The sequence below is a fragment of the Macaca fascicularis genome, chromosome 20, assembly GCF_037993035.2.
Source record: "Macaca fascicularis isolate 582-1 chromosome 20, T2T-MFA8v1.1".
Taxonomy (NCBI): domain Eukaryota; kingdom Metazoa; phylum Chordata; class Mammalia; order Primates; family Cercopithecidae; genus Macaca; species Macaca fascicularis.
This window is the reverse complement of record NC_088394.1, coordinates 60790041-60805544: the sequence shown is the minus strand read 5'-3', so window position 1 is coordinate 60805544 and position 15504 is coordinate 60790041. Positions and strand designations below refer to the sequence as shown.

Sequence of the window (15504 nt, the reverse complement as noted above, 5' to 3'; positions counted from 1 at the left end):
TAGCCTTGAGCCTAGTTATACCAACAAAGACAGTAATTCATCCTCCTATCTTCCATCTTCTAAATTTCTCCTGAGGAAGACAGGCCCCCAGATCCTTGGATATTGGTGCAGATTTGCTCCATGCAGTACCAGGAACATACAGTGGCAATGACAAAAATGCACTGTTCTGATCCCCTTCAAGAAAGGATTTCCTCCCAGCTGTGAGATGTGTGGCTAGCTGACAGCCCCAACATGTAAAGTCTTGCATTATAAAGATGACCTGTGCATTTGAGTCAAAGCCACACTACATTTGGATTGGCCACCAGGCCATGACTGAGTGGCTGGGGTCATAGGAGCCTAGGCATTTCTGTCCAGTGCAGGAATGCAATCAGTAATTGTTTCACACCTGGGCTTTGGGTTGTTAGGTCCCTATCTTGGTGTAAGGACGCCTCCTGCCCAATCTTGCTTCCTTCTTTTTTCAATCACAGGTGTTACTTCTGAACAAAGTATCTGTTACTGGTCCAATAAGTTAGATATGGAGCTATGCTGCAGAACTAAATGTCTTAGAGTCAGCAAACAAAGGATAAGTTTGGAAACCTCAAACGCTATCATCCATTTTGCCTCCATCAGAGTTCTGTCCTGGGGTATATTAGGCACTGCCTAGCCTTCACCAAGGAGATATTTTAAAAGTGGAGCAGAATGAGGGTCAGGATAGATGTGGCAGGATAATAGTACTAAAGCTAAACAAGAACCCACAGAATGTTACACAACTGACTATTACTGGAGAAGAGAGCATAAAGAGAAGTTGCAAGATGTGGTCAGATACTGGGGTAGGCAAGGTTCAGATTATACAGGGCCTTAAGTGGTTTTCTAAAATGCACAGGTAGCTATTGCGTTATGACAGGTCATAAACTGTGGGGGCCTGGTGAGAGAGAAAGAGTGGCAGTGAAAATAGGAGAAAGGGCTGGGTCTGAGAAACGCTTTAAAAAAAAAAAAAGGTCAATTAGCAAGAATAATGGTTTATTGGATAGGGTAGGAGGGAAGCACAAGAGTATATTCCAGGTTCAAATTTGAAGAGTGGCTTAGATGCTGTTTTCTGTGACGAGGAAACAGAAGAGAAGACTGAATGGAGCGATACTCAGTTTGATTTTATCAGTTAATTTTGAGGGGCTCCTGATATATCTTGGTGGAGATCACCAATGGGTAGAGTGGATCAATCTATAGTTGGGTAACTGCTGGCTCCTCTAAATCCAGAGCAATTTGGTATTCCTTGGGCCCACACCTGGCTGTAGTGTAATATGTGTAGGATTCTCCTGCATAATTAGATCAACATTGTTATTCTGTGTGCATATGTGTATTCCCCATGACCTGGAACACATTTTCTAGCCTTGATTATGAACTCCATAAAATGTGGTGAATTGAAGCAGTTCTCAGAGGTGATGGGGGGAAAAATAAATCTATTTTGTTTATAAGGAGGCCCAAATTCCTTCGTAGAATTAAGGCCAATTTTCTATGCATTTTAGTGTAATGAACCATTGTATATGTTGGCTTCTGGACAGCTGTCTGATCAATGAAAACTCTCATGCATGCTTTTTGAATTGAACTGGACTTTTAGACACCTTAAAAGGAGTGTGAGGTTTTTTTAGCTCATAGATGAAATAATTCTAATTTAAAGGATTGCTACGCTGCCTTTTTGTCCATTTGAAGGATCTCTTAAACATCATTATCAAAAGTGGTTGATCTGACTTCTTTTGAGCTAGTCTGTTGAGGTTTACCACCACACAGGGTAGCCCATTCCACTGGACAGCTATAGTTATTACAAAGTTTCTTTATGTGAAATCCAGGTCGCTATCTTATGGTCTGTGAAATGTTTGCTCCTCCTTCCCTGTTACATATAACCTTGTGTCTGATATTTGAAGTCAGTCCAATTCTTCTCTTGAGTCATGTATTTTAAAGGTCAAATATCTCTCATTTCTTCATTATTGCCTTTGTTAATTTACTTGCAATTATCAACACTTTCATCCTCAAACCAGCCAATCTTTATTTTTAATGTTTAAATTTTCCTAGTTTTAATACAAAATTCGTTTTTTTGACTTTTTAATCAATTCTATTAAAATATATTTTACATAAATTAAAATGTATCCATTTTATTTTATTTTTGAGACGAGTCTCTCTCTGTCGCCCAGGCTGGAGTGCAGTAGTGCAATCTTGGCTCACTGCAACCTCCACTTCCTGGGTTCAAGTGATTCTCCTGCCTCAGCCTCCCGAGTAGCTGCGATTACAGGCATCCACCACCATGTCTGGCTAATTTTTGTATTTTTAGTAGAGACCAGGTTTCTCCATGTTGGCCAGGCTGGTCGAACTCCTGACCTCAGGTGATCTGCTTGCCTCAGCATCCCAAAGTGCTGGAATTACAGGTGTGAGCCACTGTACCCAGCCAACATGTACCCATTTTAAATGTTCATTAGAGAGAGTTTTTACAAGTACACACAGCCAAGGAAGAAATTACCACAAGCAAAATATAGAATATTCTTATTGTTTCCCAAAGTTTCCTAGGGCTTGCTTCTTTGCAATCCACCTCAACCATTAGCCCAGGGAATAACTGTTTTACTTTCATCCCTGTAGGTTAGTTTTGCCTGTTCTTGAACTTCATATACAAAGAATCACTCATTGTACACTCTTTTGCACTTGCTTCTTTTGCTCAACATGTTTCTCTGATACATCTATGCTGTTACATGTATCAAGAGTTCTTTCCTTTTTATTTCTGAATGCTATTTCATTGTACTGGAACAGAATTTGTTAAACAATTCGCCCGTTGGTAGGTATTTGGGTAGTTTCTAGTTTAGAACTATTATGAAGAAAGCTGCTGTATTAGACTATTGTCATACTGTTAATTAAGACATACCCAAGAGTGCATAATTTATAAAGAAAAAAGAGGTTTAATGGACTTAGAGTTTCACATGGCTGGGGTGGCTTCACAATCATGGAGTAAAGCAAAAGAGGAGCAAGCACATCTTACATGGCGGCACATAAGAGAGAAGTGCAGGGGGACTGCCCTTTTATAAAACCATTATTTCTCATGAGACTTATTCACCATCACAACAACAGCACAGGAAAAACACACCACATGATTCAATTACTTCCTACTGGGTCCCTCCCATGACACAGGGATTATGGGAGCTACAATTCAAGATGAGATTTAGGTGGGGACACAGCCAAACCATATTATTCCATTCCTAGCCCCTCTCAAATCTCATGTCCCCACATTTCAAAACCAAGTATGCCTTCCCAATACTCTACCAAAGTCTTAACTCATTTCAGCATTAACTACAAAGTCCACAGTCCAAAGTCTCATCGGAGACAAGGCAAGTCTCTTCCACCTATGAGCCTGTAAAATCAAAAGCAAGTTAGTTACTTCCTAGATACAATGATCTCCTTTTACTCCATGTCTCATATCCAAGTCATGCTGATACAAGAAGTGGGTTCCCATGGCCTTGGGCAGCTCCACTCCTGTGGTTTTGCAGGGTATAGCCCCCTCCTTGCTGCCTTCATGGGCTGGTGTTGAGTGTCTGCAGTTTTTTCAGGCACACAGTGCAAGCTGTTGGTGGATCTACTATTCTAGGGTCTGGAGGATAGTGGCCTTCTTCTCACAACTCCACTAAGCAGTGCCCCAGTGGGGACTCTGTGTGGGGGCTCCTACCCCACATTTCCCTTCCACATTGCCCTAGCAGAGGTGCTTCATGAGGACCCCACCCCTGCAGCAAACTTCTGCCTAGACATCCGAGCATTTCCATGCATCCTCTGAAATCTAGGCAGAGGTTCCCAAACCTCAATTCTTAACTTCTGTGTGTCTGCAGGCTCAACACTATGGGGAAACTGCCAAGGCTTGGGACTTGCACCCTCTGAAGCCACCACCCGAGCTGTACTGTGGCTCCTTTTAGCCACGGCTACAGCAGCTGGGAAACAGGGCACCAAGTCTTGAGATGGCACACAGCAGGGGGGCCCAGGACTGACCTATAAAACCATTTTTCTCTCCTAGGCCTCTGGGCCTGTGATGGGAGGGGTTGCCATGAAAGTCTCTGAGATGCTCTAAAGACATTATTCCCATCATCTTGGCAATTAATATTTGGATGCTCGTTACTTATGCAAATTTCTGCAGCCAACTTGAATTTCTCCCCAGAGAATGTGTTTTTCTTTTCTATTGCATCATCAGGCTGCAAATTTTCCAAACTCTTGTGCTTTGCTGCCTCTTAAATGCTTTGCCACTTAGAAATTTCTTCCACCAGATACCCTAAATCATTTCTCTCAGGTTCAAAGTTCCACAGGTTTCTAGGTCAGGGGGAAAATGTCACCAGCCTCTTTGCATAGCAAGAATGACCTTTACTCCAGTTCCCAACAAGTTCCTCATCCCCATATAAGACCACCTAAGCCTGGACTTCACTATCCATATCACGGTCAACATTTTAGTCAAAGTCAGTTCAACAAGTCTCTAGGAAGTTCCAAACCTTCCCACATTTTCCTATCTTCTTCTGAGCCCTCCAAACTCTTCAAACCTCTGCCTGTTACCCAATTCCAAAGTTGCTTCCACATTTTTAGGTATCTGTACAGCAGTACCCCTACTCCTGGTACCAATCTACTGTATTAGTCTGTTCTTATGCTGCTAATAATACATACCTGAGAATGGGTAATTCATAAAGAAAATAAGGTTTAATGGACTCACAATTTCACATGGCTGGGGAGGCCTCAAAATCATGGTGGAAAGTGAAGGAGAAGCAAAGGCACATCTTACATGGTGGCAGCCAAGACAGAAGTGCAGGGGAACTGCCCTTTCAAAAAACCATCAGTTCTGGTGAGACTTATTCACTATCACAAGAACAGCACAGGAAAAACCCACACCCATGATTCAATTACTTCCCACCAGGTGCCTCCCACAACATGTGGGGAACTTCAATTCAAGATGAGATTTGGGTAGGGACACAGCCAAACCATATTATCTGCCAAGAGCCAGTATGTATGTTTTTGTGTCAACATATGTTTTTATTTATCTGATTTCAACACCTAAAGTGAAATTGTGAGGCCATCCTTCTTTGGTTTTTGAAAAACAGAAACAGAGGGCAATTGAGTTATACCATTCCAAACTACAAAACAATCTTTCTCTTTCTAAGAAAATCTAAAACTGCTTCTTCTATAAACCTAATAGGACTGCTTATATACACTATATTCAAATAAACAAGTAAAATTCTGGAATCAGATAGATCCGAGTTTGAGGCTCAAGTGTCACTGATTGGGTTTGTGATATTTGACAGGTTACTGGATTTCTCTGAGCCTTAGTTTTTCTCATCTGCAATGTGAAGGGAATAGAAATATCACAATAAATAGTTGTGAGTGTCTAGTGAGATTTGAAAAATGAATGAGAGGCATTAATTTCAATTCTTGAAAAATAGCAAGTACTACACAGATGACTACGTGCACTTCAGCAAGCTACAGAATGGTTTATAAAATGGGTTGTTAATAAAGCAGAGTTGCAAAAGATAGAGACTGGCCTCAGTATTACAAAGAAATTGCTTGTTAAAGGCACAGGAGAGCATAATGACATTTATGCAATGAACCATAAATGAATACATAGGAAGTTAAGGCTTTTCCCCTAGTACACATCACCCCCACTGGAAAATATTCATATTTTTGAGTGTAAATAAAAGATCTCACATTACAAAGCACTTTCTCAATCACTGTATATTGAACAAAGTACTGCATATTGGCCTGAGAGGACCTCAATCAATACTAGTTTGGATTGCTTAAAGAGGTCAGTGGCAGAATCAGTGAAAAAACAAACAAACAAAAAATACAAGGAAATGTAACACAATTTAGTAATTATTGCTGGGGCTCTGACCTCACAACTGCAAGTTTAGATGATGTTGTAAACAAGCCTTCTAAAGATGACTTTTAAAATAAAATACTTACATTGTGGAGGTCACAAAGTTGTGCTTACAAGATGAATTGAGAAGCATAGAAAACAGTAGAGCTTATTATAAGAATGGTTAATTTGGAGAGAGTGGCATCATTGTATAGGATTCAAAGCCTCTCTCACTTAGATAGCTTCGATGGAAATGAAAATGATGTGCTTCAAAGAACAGTGTTATATGACCCAAAGACATTTATCTTAAGGATGAAAAAAGTTTGATGTTTCATTTGAATAATAAAAGAGTCTACAACTAAATTTATAAATTTAATAAATTAGGTTGATGAGAGACTTTTAAAAAAATTTCCATATTGAGAAAACAGAAGATCGACTTATATTTAGGCATTTATAGTACTTGCTACTCTAGGGAAAGGTAAATATTTATATCTTGGTAGATAGGAGCCTGTGAATTAGAGACCACTGAGACTTGTTTCAAAGGGATAGGAGCTGTCTGTCCGAAGGCTGTGACTTTGATCACATGAAACCCATTGCCAATTGAAGTGAGTAATGCCAGACAGTGTGTTTTCTAGTTTGAAGAAAGTATCCATTTTGTTAGCAGCAGGAAGTAGTGGGAAATTACCCATGAACAATGCTGCATTTTACAGCCTGGGGCAGAAGTAGTGGATAAAGTGGGGATTAAATTGACAGCAGCATCACTATTTCAAGGCTTCAGAAATTACTTCAGTCCTTTGATAATACTGTACATTCAAAATGTAAACCACTGTAAATATCAAAGGCATTTCCCGCATTGCTGGGACGTGTGTGTGTGTGTGTGTGTGTGTGTGTGTGTGTGTGTGCGCGTGTGTGTGTATTTATGTCTATATGTAGACACAATTGTGTCTGTATATTATATATCTATATATTTGTATACATGCTTTTATATGTATTTATATGCATTTACTTTGTATAGTCTTCAAGATTACAAAGAAGAAAATAGCACAATATTGGTGTAACTTAAGGTATTTTGTATCATCACCTGAAATCATAATTTAAAATGGTTTGCCCAGATATAAATGTTTTTAAAGTATTAACATATCCAAAACTGATAAAGGTGTAGTGTTTTTGGTGGAGTCAGTAAAATTATTATCAAATATGAACATGAGTATAAACTCTTTTATGGTATAATCTAAATTTGGGAGCCTGAGTTTTATATTAAGTTTGAAAATATGTACCAGATACTGTATTAGATGATTGGAACATGTTATCTCAGTCCTTAGAAGATGCTCAGATCAAACATTCTCGGATATTATTCTCTTTGAATTATAAATAAGGAACCTCAGTATCAGAAAGGTAACTTGTTCAAGGCCACACAGCTGGAATTAAAAGTATATCTGGGTCTGGAAAACCCTGCATTCTTTTTAACAAATTTAAATTTTGAAGGAGAGAAAAAGAAAACGAGAGAGAGAGAAGCAGACAGGCAGAGACAGAAGGAAACAGGGAGAGGCCTAATTTGTTTCATTTTGTCTTTCTATTATATCCCAGAGGGTGGGGGAGTGCTGACCATGTAGTAGATGTTTAATAAATAGTCTCAGTAAATACTTATTTAGTGAATAAATGCCTTCCAAAATGTGTATTTCTCTCCTGTCCACTCCACTTCTCTTCAAGGACATTTTTATTTTACAAACTAGGATATACCTATACACACATCTTTGACTTTAAAAGTAATTCATCGGTTCAGCTTCTTCTTTAACAGTTGTAATCAATGAAATGTGCCCTAACTGTAGAGAGAGTTTTACGGGGTAGAAATAGGACACACATTTTCAAATAAGATACACGCACTGAGCAGTCGTATAAAAATGAAATAGCAATTAGTTTTTATTTCAAATAAATGCAGGCTAATAATGTCTACCAACGTGAAATCATCTAATAGAAGAGCAGGAAAAAATCCTTAGAGATCTGTTGTCAATAGCTTTCTATTGCACTGCATTTGGTCTCCCCAGATCCACCCTGGCTCCCTCCAGTTCTCTCCTGAAGTTGCAGCCAAAGTGATTTTTTTTAATGCAATTTAGTTCATTTCATTTTTCCGCTTGGGACTTTCAGTGGCACCCAACTGTTTTCATAGTAAGATCCTGTTCTTAGCCTATGTGTATCTAAATGGAAAGAGATATATGAATAAGATCATGTTATTTTCTGTTAGCTGCACTACTCAGCATCTACTCCTCAGAGTCTGAGCTTCAATGCACCCTTGGGTCCTTGCTGTTGCTGCCCCCCTTTCCCTCCTTTGGCATGTTGCATACTTCCACCTTGACTTGTCCTTCAGATGTCAACCATAGGATCCTTCTCTCAAACAGGATTTCTCTCTCCTACTAAAGAAAATCATGTTCCTTTGGTTTACAGGCTCCTGGATGCCTGTTCCTTTATTTCAGGCTGTTTATCTCAGTTGTATTTATAAACCCACTTGCGTGGGTATGGCACTGACACTGGTCTCCCCTGCTAGACTGTCAGTTTCATTGCTCACCCTGTATTCCCAGCACAGTGCTCATTATATAGAAGTTCAACATATACTTGTTGAGTTAATCACTTAGCACTGACTCTCAACCTTGTTTCCATGGCAGTGTGAATTAATGTCATGGTGTGCTACGTGAAACACGATACAGGAACCCCTAGGGGGTTTGGAACACAAATGGTATTTGTAGGCTACATTGGACCCAAACCATGACACCTTCATGGACAGCCAGCCCTGAGAGGAAGTGTCCTGTGGCTGGGATGGATCAGATGTAGGTATTAGCGCTGCAAAATGCTATATTAAAAGAGAATGAGTTTAAATTCTATGAGAAAGGAAGCCAGAACTGAAGCTAGAAAAGTGGCATCAAAAGTCAGGTTTTAGAGCGAACACCATAATAAAAATAAATAATAAATTGATCACAATAAAATAGTAAATAATAAAATAAGCTATCATCATTATCAGTAGTAACAGCAGTGGCGGCCGCAGTAGAATCAAGCTCAGAGGGCCACAGTCTGAGAAGGTTGGAAATAGGTAAGGAATTGGAGAGCAAGGTGAGCTGGAACGTGGGATCAGTTACAATTATAATAATGTGAGTAATCTGTAGACTGCGCTGGCCCATTATTTTTGTAGTGGTAACTGTGTGACAGAAACGCAAGACTGCTGGGTGTTAGCATAATTCATTGCACTTCTCAAGATCTGATTTCAAATCTTGCCTCTCCCCTTTATCTGTGATCTTTGACAAGTTCCTTAATATCTCCAAGCCTGAGTTTCATCATCCGGAAATACGATGGTGATACTTCTAATTAACAGTTGTAATCAATGAAATGTGCCCTAACTGTAGAGCTAATTTTTAGAGTCTTTACGATAATTCAATGAAGAATACATGGAACATGTTAAAATTGTTGCTGAACTGTAACAAGGGCTGGATAACAAAAAATAGTAACTGTTATTACTAAGCAGCAAGGTTGGGAAAACGCCACCTCAAAATTGATTTTAAAAGAGGAAGATGTTAACGGGTGCCAAAATAATTAAAAATAAATAAGGAAATTAACATGTAAAATTGAATAAATTCTCTTCATTTGTTCCTCTGTGTCCTTTGGGGCAATGATTACCATTCTTGTTTATGTTGAACACTGTGTCCTACAGAAACACAAATTAAGAATGGCTTGCCCATCCCAGTAGGTTTCAAAGTTTGGTCCAGGGAGGATTTTCAGTCCCTTAAAGTGATCTTGCAAATGAAGTCCATGATCAAAAAAGGGTTTGAGGAAAATCTTAAAGCATCTTAGAAATCCTACAACAACAAAAAAATCTGTCATACTCAAATTACTCAATCAAAAGACTTTTTTCTATGTTATCCTAAGTAGCATGCCAATGAGTGTACTTTGTGAATTGCTTATCTTTTTCATTTTACAGATGAGGAAATTGGGCCAAAGAGAGGCCAGTTACATATTTTCCTTAAGAATTATGTTTGAATTAGAAAGAAAAACATAGTTGTAAATTTCCAAACACAAGGGAGAATGAGGAAATGCATATCATGCAAAAAACCTTAGTGATTCATCAAGGATTTATTACACTTGCTTAATAAAAATCCACTCTTTTATTTTCTAATTTTTAAGGTTAGTCTTGTATATGACATCGAAATTGGAATCAATGAAGATCTATTTCTAACTGAATCTCCCTTTAAAATTTCAGAACATAATTTTGTCAAAATTTAGATGTGCTGGAATACTGGTAAGAGATTAACATAAAAAAAGTTATTTTCCTAGCTTCTTTTTGTAACAAATAGATGGGTTGTATCCATAGGGATTTGGATGTCAGAAAGTGTGGCAGATTATATTCTCCAAAAGTGGCCACAGTAATATTTGCCATCTCTTATGCTCTTCCAGAGCCTTGCCACCCCGCTTCAAGAGGTGGAGATATTTCTCTTTTCCTTGAATCTGAGTGAGAAATGACTGCTCTGACCAACAGAGTAAGCTATGGGACTCTGAAGCAAAGTTATAATACAGCTTCAGCTTCTATCTCTCTCTCAGGATGCTTGCCTATGCAATGCAACCACCATATTGTAAGGAAGCTCAGGTCACATGAAGAGTCTATGTATAGATGGTCGGACTGGCAATCTCTGCTAGATTCTCAAGCTACAGCCAGCATTAACTGCTAGATGGGTGATTTATGGAGCCTCTAGATGAGTCCAGCCCCTGGTCTCCAAGGTTCTAGATACTGTTGAGTAGAAACAACCCATTGCAGCATTGACCCATCCAAGTCTGTGAATCACATATCAAAGAGTATAAAAAATTATAGTTTTATGCCCCTAAGCTTTCCGAGGTAGTTGAAGTAACTGGAACAGGGGGCCAATTGAATATGAAAAGGAGAGAAGAAATCCAACTTGAATTCAACCCTACTATGTTTCTTTGGAGCTACTCATGTGCTTTATTAATTCTTTCAAACTCTACACATCCTACTTCCTTCATATCAGTCGTGTTCCTAAGTGTATTTTATGTAACTATCACAGCTCTGTGAATATCATGCATTATCTCTATTTTTTTTTCAGGTAAGAAATTCCATACATTTGCCTTCCATTTGCCAGTGTTTGTACAAATTCAGTGCCCAGACTATATAGGGAAAGAGCTCATATTTCTTTATTATAATGATGATAGATTTCGTTAGAATTTCCTTCTGTTGGCAATAATTGTCATGTACCTGGTGTGTCCTGTAATATACATACCACGTTAATCACTAGCTTTCAAGGAAAGGCATGAGTGTTCTGTTCCTTTCACCTCTGTGCCCATGCTCCTGACCTGATCTGATAGTTGATGATTATAGGGTCCATCCAAAGTTGATACTTTCGTGTTACCACACTGGCACCTGCAGTAAACACTTGATGGTAAGTGGAAGGAGTGATCCAAGTTGCAGCCACATTTCACTCCTAAATGAATCCATCTAAGAACACCTTGGACTTGGCTTAACTTAAACACATAATCTATCCTCGTAATTCACTCTGCACTAGGTACCATATGTTACCATGACTTTCTCTTTTTCTGATTTGGCAGTTGAACAATAGGTCTTATCCTCTCTCCAATGGCTTTACTTTTCTTAGTTTGATTCATTCTATTCAATCAGTAACCATTCATAAAATGTATCCCATGTCTCACGTAAACATGGACCGCCCTTAACCTGTGGGCATCATTGTATGATGCATACTCTCACCAGACTCAGGCCAATTTCAATGTGGTGCCAAAATAGACTGTACTTCTCCTCTGGGTCAATCCGGCACCCTTAGAACTAGATGCGAAATGTCCTGTGACATTTTGGAACACAAAATCAGCTCCTTGGCACTTAGATCATTAATAATGTTTGAGTTTCTGGGTTCAAATCTCAGAATTGCCTTTTAACTACGGTGGTACCTGGAGCAGGATAAGTCATTCACTCTTAGGCTCTCCATCTATAAACCAGGGATAAGTTTTCTTAGACAAATGATAGAATTTGTGTAATGGGCATAAGTTAGTCTCTGGCACACAATAAAAAACCAATATAGTATTGGTTGACAGTATCTCCAGATGACAGTATCTCCCCTGTATGTCCAACTTCATACTGGCTACTCACAATTCCTACGGTGAGTCTAGAGTCAGACATTACTTTCTCTCACTTTGCACCCTCATCTGGCTCCATTCCACACTTGGCTTCAATTCTCCATGTTATCTTGGCTATATACATCCTTTTTGGTGTCAGTTTCAATTTTCTGCTCACCAGTTTTACATGCCATGCCATAGCAGGGAAATATACTGGGTCACTGATCTGTAAATGAGGGTAGTACATCAGCTGGCAACTGCTCAGATTTGGGCATATCTGAGCTGGTGCAAAGTGAGATTGGATGCTATGGAGACTGGATAAGAGAGCTAAAAATTTCTTGGCATGAGATACATGCAGCATCAGCTAGTGCAGTCTAAAATCAAAGACTCAGGAAAAAGAACTGCTTCTGTTCAAACACAAGTTCTGCAGGTTACTGGTTTTATGACCTTTGGTAAGCTACTCAACCTTTCTAAGCCTTGGTCCCTCCCTGTATAAAATGAGCGTGAGAATAACACCATCCACATGATAATATTGTGAACGTTGAGTTAATGCCTGCAAAGTGCTTAGCACAGTGCCTGGCACACCCTGAGCATTTTTATTCTTTGGGTGTATTTGAAGCCCTGCCACACAACCTCGGGTCCTTAACCAGTCCCACAGAAGCGTATTTGGTGCCAACAGCAGACATCTACTCAGCTGTGAATTCAGCTGTGGCCATCTGGCAGGCAGTATCTGGGAGGGCTGAAGAGTGAGGTGGCTTCTTTGTGGGGATCAGCAGCATCTGCTTCTGGGAGAGAAGCTCTCCATGCCCCCTGGCATGTGCTCCACTCATAAATTCCCAGAAATGGGGACACAGCTGAGACCCACTGCTTGTGGAAGCAGACACACTCCCTCCTTCTCTGCTTTATCTATTTGGAGCTGGGGCTATGGTACCACTTGGATTGACATTCAGCTGCTGCTTTATAATGGCTTTCCCAGCAGAGTCCCTGCAGGCTTCACTGCCATAGTTCCTAGAGAAGAAAAGCCTATTGCTAACAAATACCCACAGAGAAACAAAAACTTATTTAAATGGATTTAGGCAATGTGTTTTAGTTCTTTTAAAATATTCAATGACTCCCACGGTAGGCAGATTGGCTGCCCAAAGGTGTCCCAGTCCTTCATTCTTGAAACCTGTGACATTAAACAGAACAAAGGACATTGCTGATGTAGTTAAGGTTACAAACTTTAAAGCAGTGAGAATAACCTGAATTATCCAGGTGGCCCCAAACTAATTATGCAGGTCTTTAAAAGCAGAGAACTTTCTCTAGTTGGAGTTAGTGTTGTGGCAGAAGAAGCCAGAGAAATTCAAAGCACGAGAGGGACTCCACCTTCTCTTGCTTGGAGAGCATGACCAAATTTGTGGGCAGCACCTAAGAGCAAAGTCAGGCCCCTCATTGATGGTACCAAGGAAACAGACCTAAGTTTTGTAGCCTCAAAGAACCAAATTCAATCAACAACCTGTGGAGCTTAGAAATGAATTCTTCTCCAGAGCCTCTAGATAAGAGCATGGCTTGATTTTGGTCATGCAAGACCCTGTACAGAGAACTCAACTGGATCCACCTGGACTTCTGACTGACAGATCTATAGGATTACACATTTGTGTTATTTTAAGCCACTAACTTTATGGTCATGTATCATGGCAGCAATGGAAAATGAATACAACTTCCAAAATAAATTTCCAGTTCCTTATGATGGTGTTCAGAAGGCCTGTCCTGGTCTAATCCTGATTTTTCCCTAGTGCTGTATTCCACATGACTCCCTGTAATGTCATGTTTCTTCCGACATCACCACCCCTAAGTGCCATTCTGTAGCCCAGGTTTTTAAAATGGAATTATGGATATCTGGGGCAGGACCATTCTTCATTGGATGGGACAGTACTCCATGCTTCGCAAGACTTTTGGTATCTATGACTCCTTGGGTTCTAAATGCCAGTGACACAGTCTGGTCGTTGTGAGGACAATAAATACAGTTCGCTGGGGTTTGTGAAGTTAGAGCACCACTGTAAGTGAACAGTAAATTGTCAGCCAGTATGTTCTGAATGACTACTAATCCCCAACAAGTCTTTTAATACTGAATAACCTGAGTGAACAAGACAGAATTCCCTGACTTTAAGGGATTCACACTGTAATATAGCAGACTAAAAATATGTAAAGAAACCGATGAATAGTTTTAAAATGCTAAGAAGATAAAACAGAATAATATGGTGGAGAGTGGAGAGAGTGTGCTGTATAATTTATCTGCAGTGATCAGAGAAGTTCTCTCTATGGAGGTTGCTTTGAGGTGAGACCTCATTTGAGAGGAAATGGACACCTCAAGGTTAAGAGAAAGAAATCCCAAACAGAAGGATGAGTGGGTTCAAAGCTCTTGAGATAGGAAGAGTTTGGCATTTTCAAAGTCCAGAAAGGTCAGTGAATCAGGAGCAGAGGGAACAATGGGGTGAAAGAAGCATCAAGAGGCAAGCATGGGCCAGATCACACATGGCTTTGTAGGCTATGGGTGGGAATTTGTGTTGTATTAGGGTTTCAATGGAAGTCCACCAGTTTATTTATTTTTTACTTTTTAAATAAACAACTTGAAATATGAGTTGATAACATAGTATAAGTTGCCTTGTGTTAATGTCATTAATCACCTGAGCTTTTTACAATCAATTTTGTATATTCATATCTGCATCCACTTCTTCCACTCCCTCTGAAGCAAATCCCAGATATTATAAAATGTCATCTCTAAATATTCCTACTTTCAGTATTCTAAATACAACAACTCTTTTTTAAGCATAACTTTAATGCCACTGTTACACCTAAAATGAACAAAACTTACATAATATCTTCAACTATACTGGAGGGTTTTAAGGAAAAGGGTAATGTTGTCTGGGTTACCTGTTAGAAACCTCACCCCACAACCCTACAGAGGGCAAAGTGTGAGGTGAGGTGGTGAAAGCAGAAGAGGGAGACTGTCAGGAGGCTGCACATTCTTGGAAGCCAGAAAGGATTGTAGGTTTGCCAGTGGATTTATGGTGGGTGGCAATGGCTTAAATACAGACTCAAAAGAAAAAAGGAGAAATTGAGAATGACTCCTAAAGTTTTGGTCTGGATGACAAGGCAAATGATTGTGACATCCATAGACGAAGAAAGCTGGTTTGGGGCGAGGATAACAATAATATTATAAACTCCAGCAACACAGGCTTCTTTGTATATGTCAAGCACATTCTTGCCTTTAATCATCACTTCCAATGTCTCCACAGCGTGACTCACAGAAATTCTCCCTGGTGATCAAACCAAGCTCATGTGCTTTCTCTTCCTGGAGGCTTTCTAGATACCCTGTTTAATAGTTTATGTTGTTTCTGTCAATATCTAATTAAATCAAGCATTGTAATGAATGGATTTGGTTAAAGATCTTAAGTGATGGCGAACGACTTCTTACAGGAAACAATGGCATACACACCCTGGATCTGCTATGCTTTTGCTCCCTGGCCTTGGGCAAGTTACTTCCACTCTCTGAACATTACTTTTCTCATCTA

The 15504-nt window shown here is 39.6% G+C and overlaps 1 long non-coding RNA gene across 4 annotated transcripts in view; it reads right to left on the bottom strand.

Moving 5' to 3' along the window:
- Window positions 1-15504, bottom strand: part of LOC123570529 (uncharacterized) — a 450649-nt gene that overhangs the window by 227825 nt on the left and 207320 nt on the right. The window lies entirely within an intron of this gene.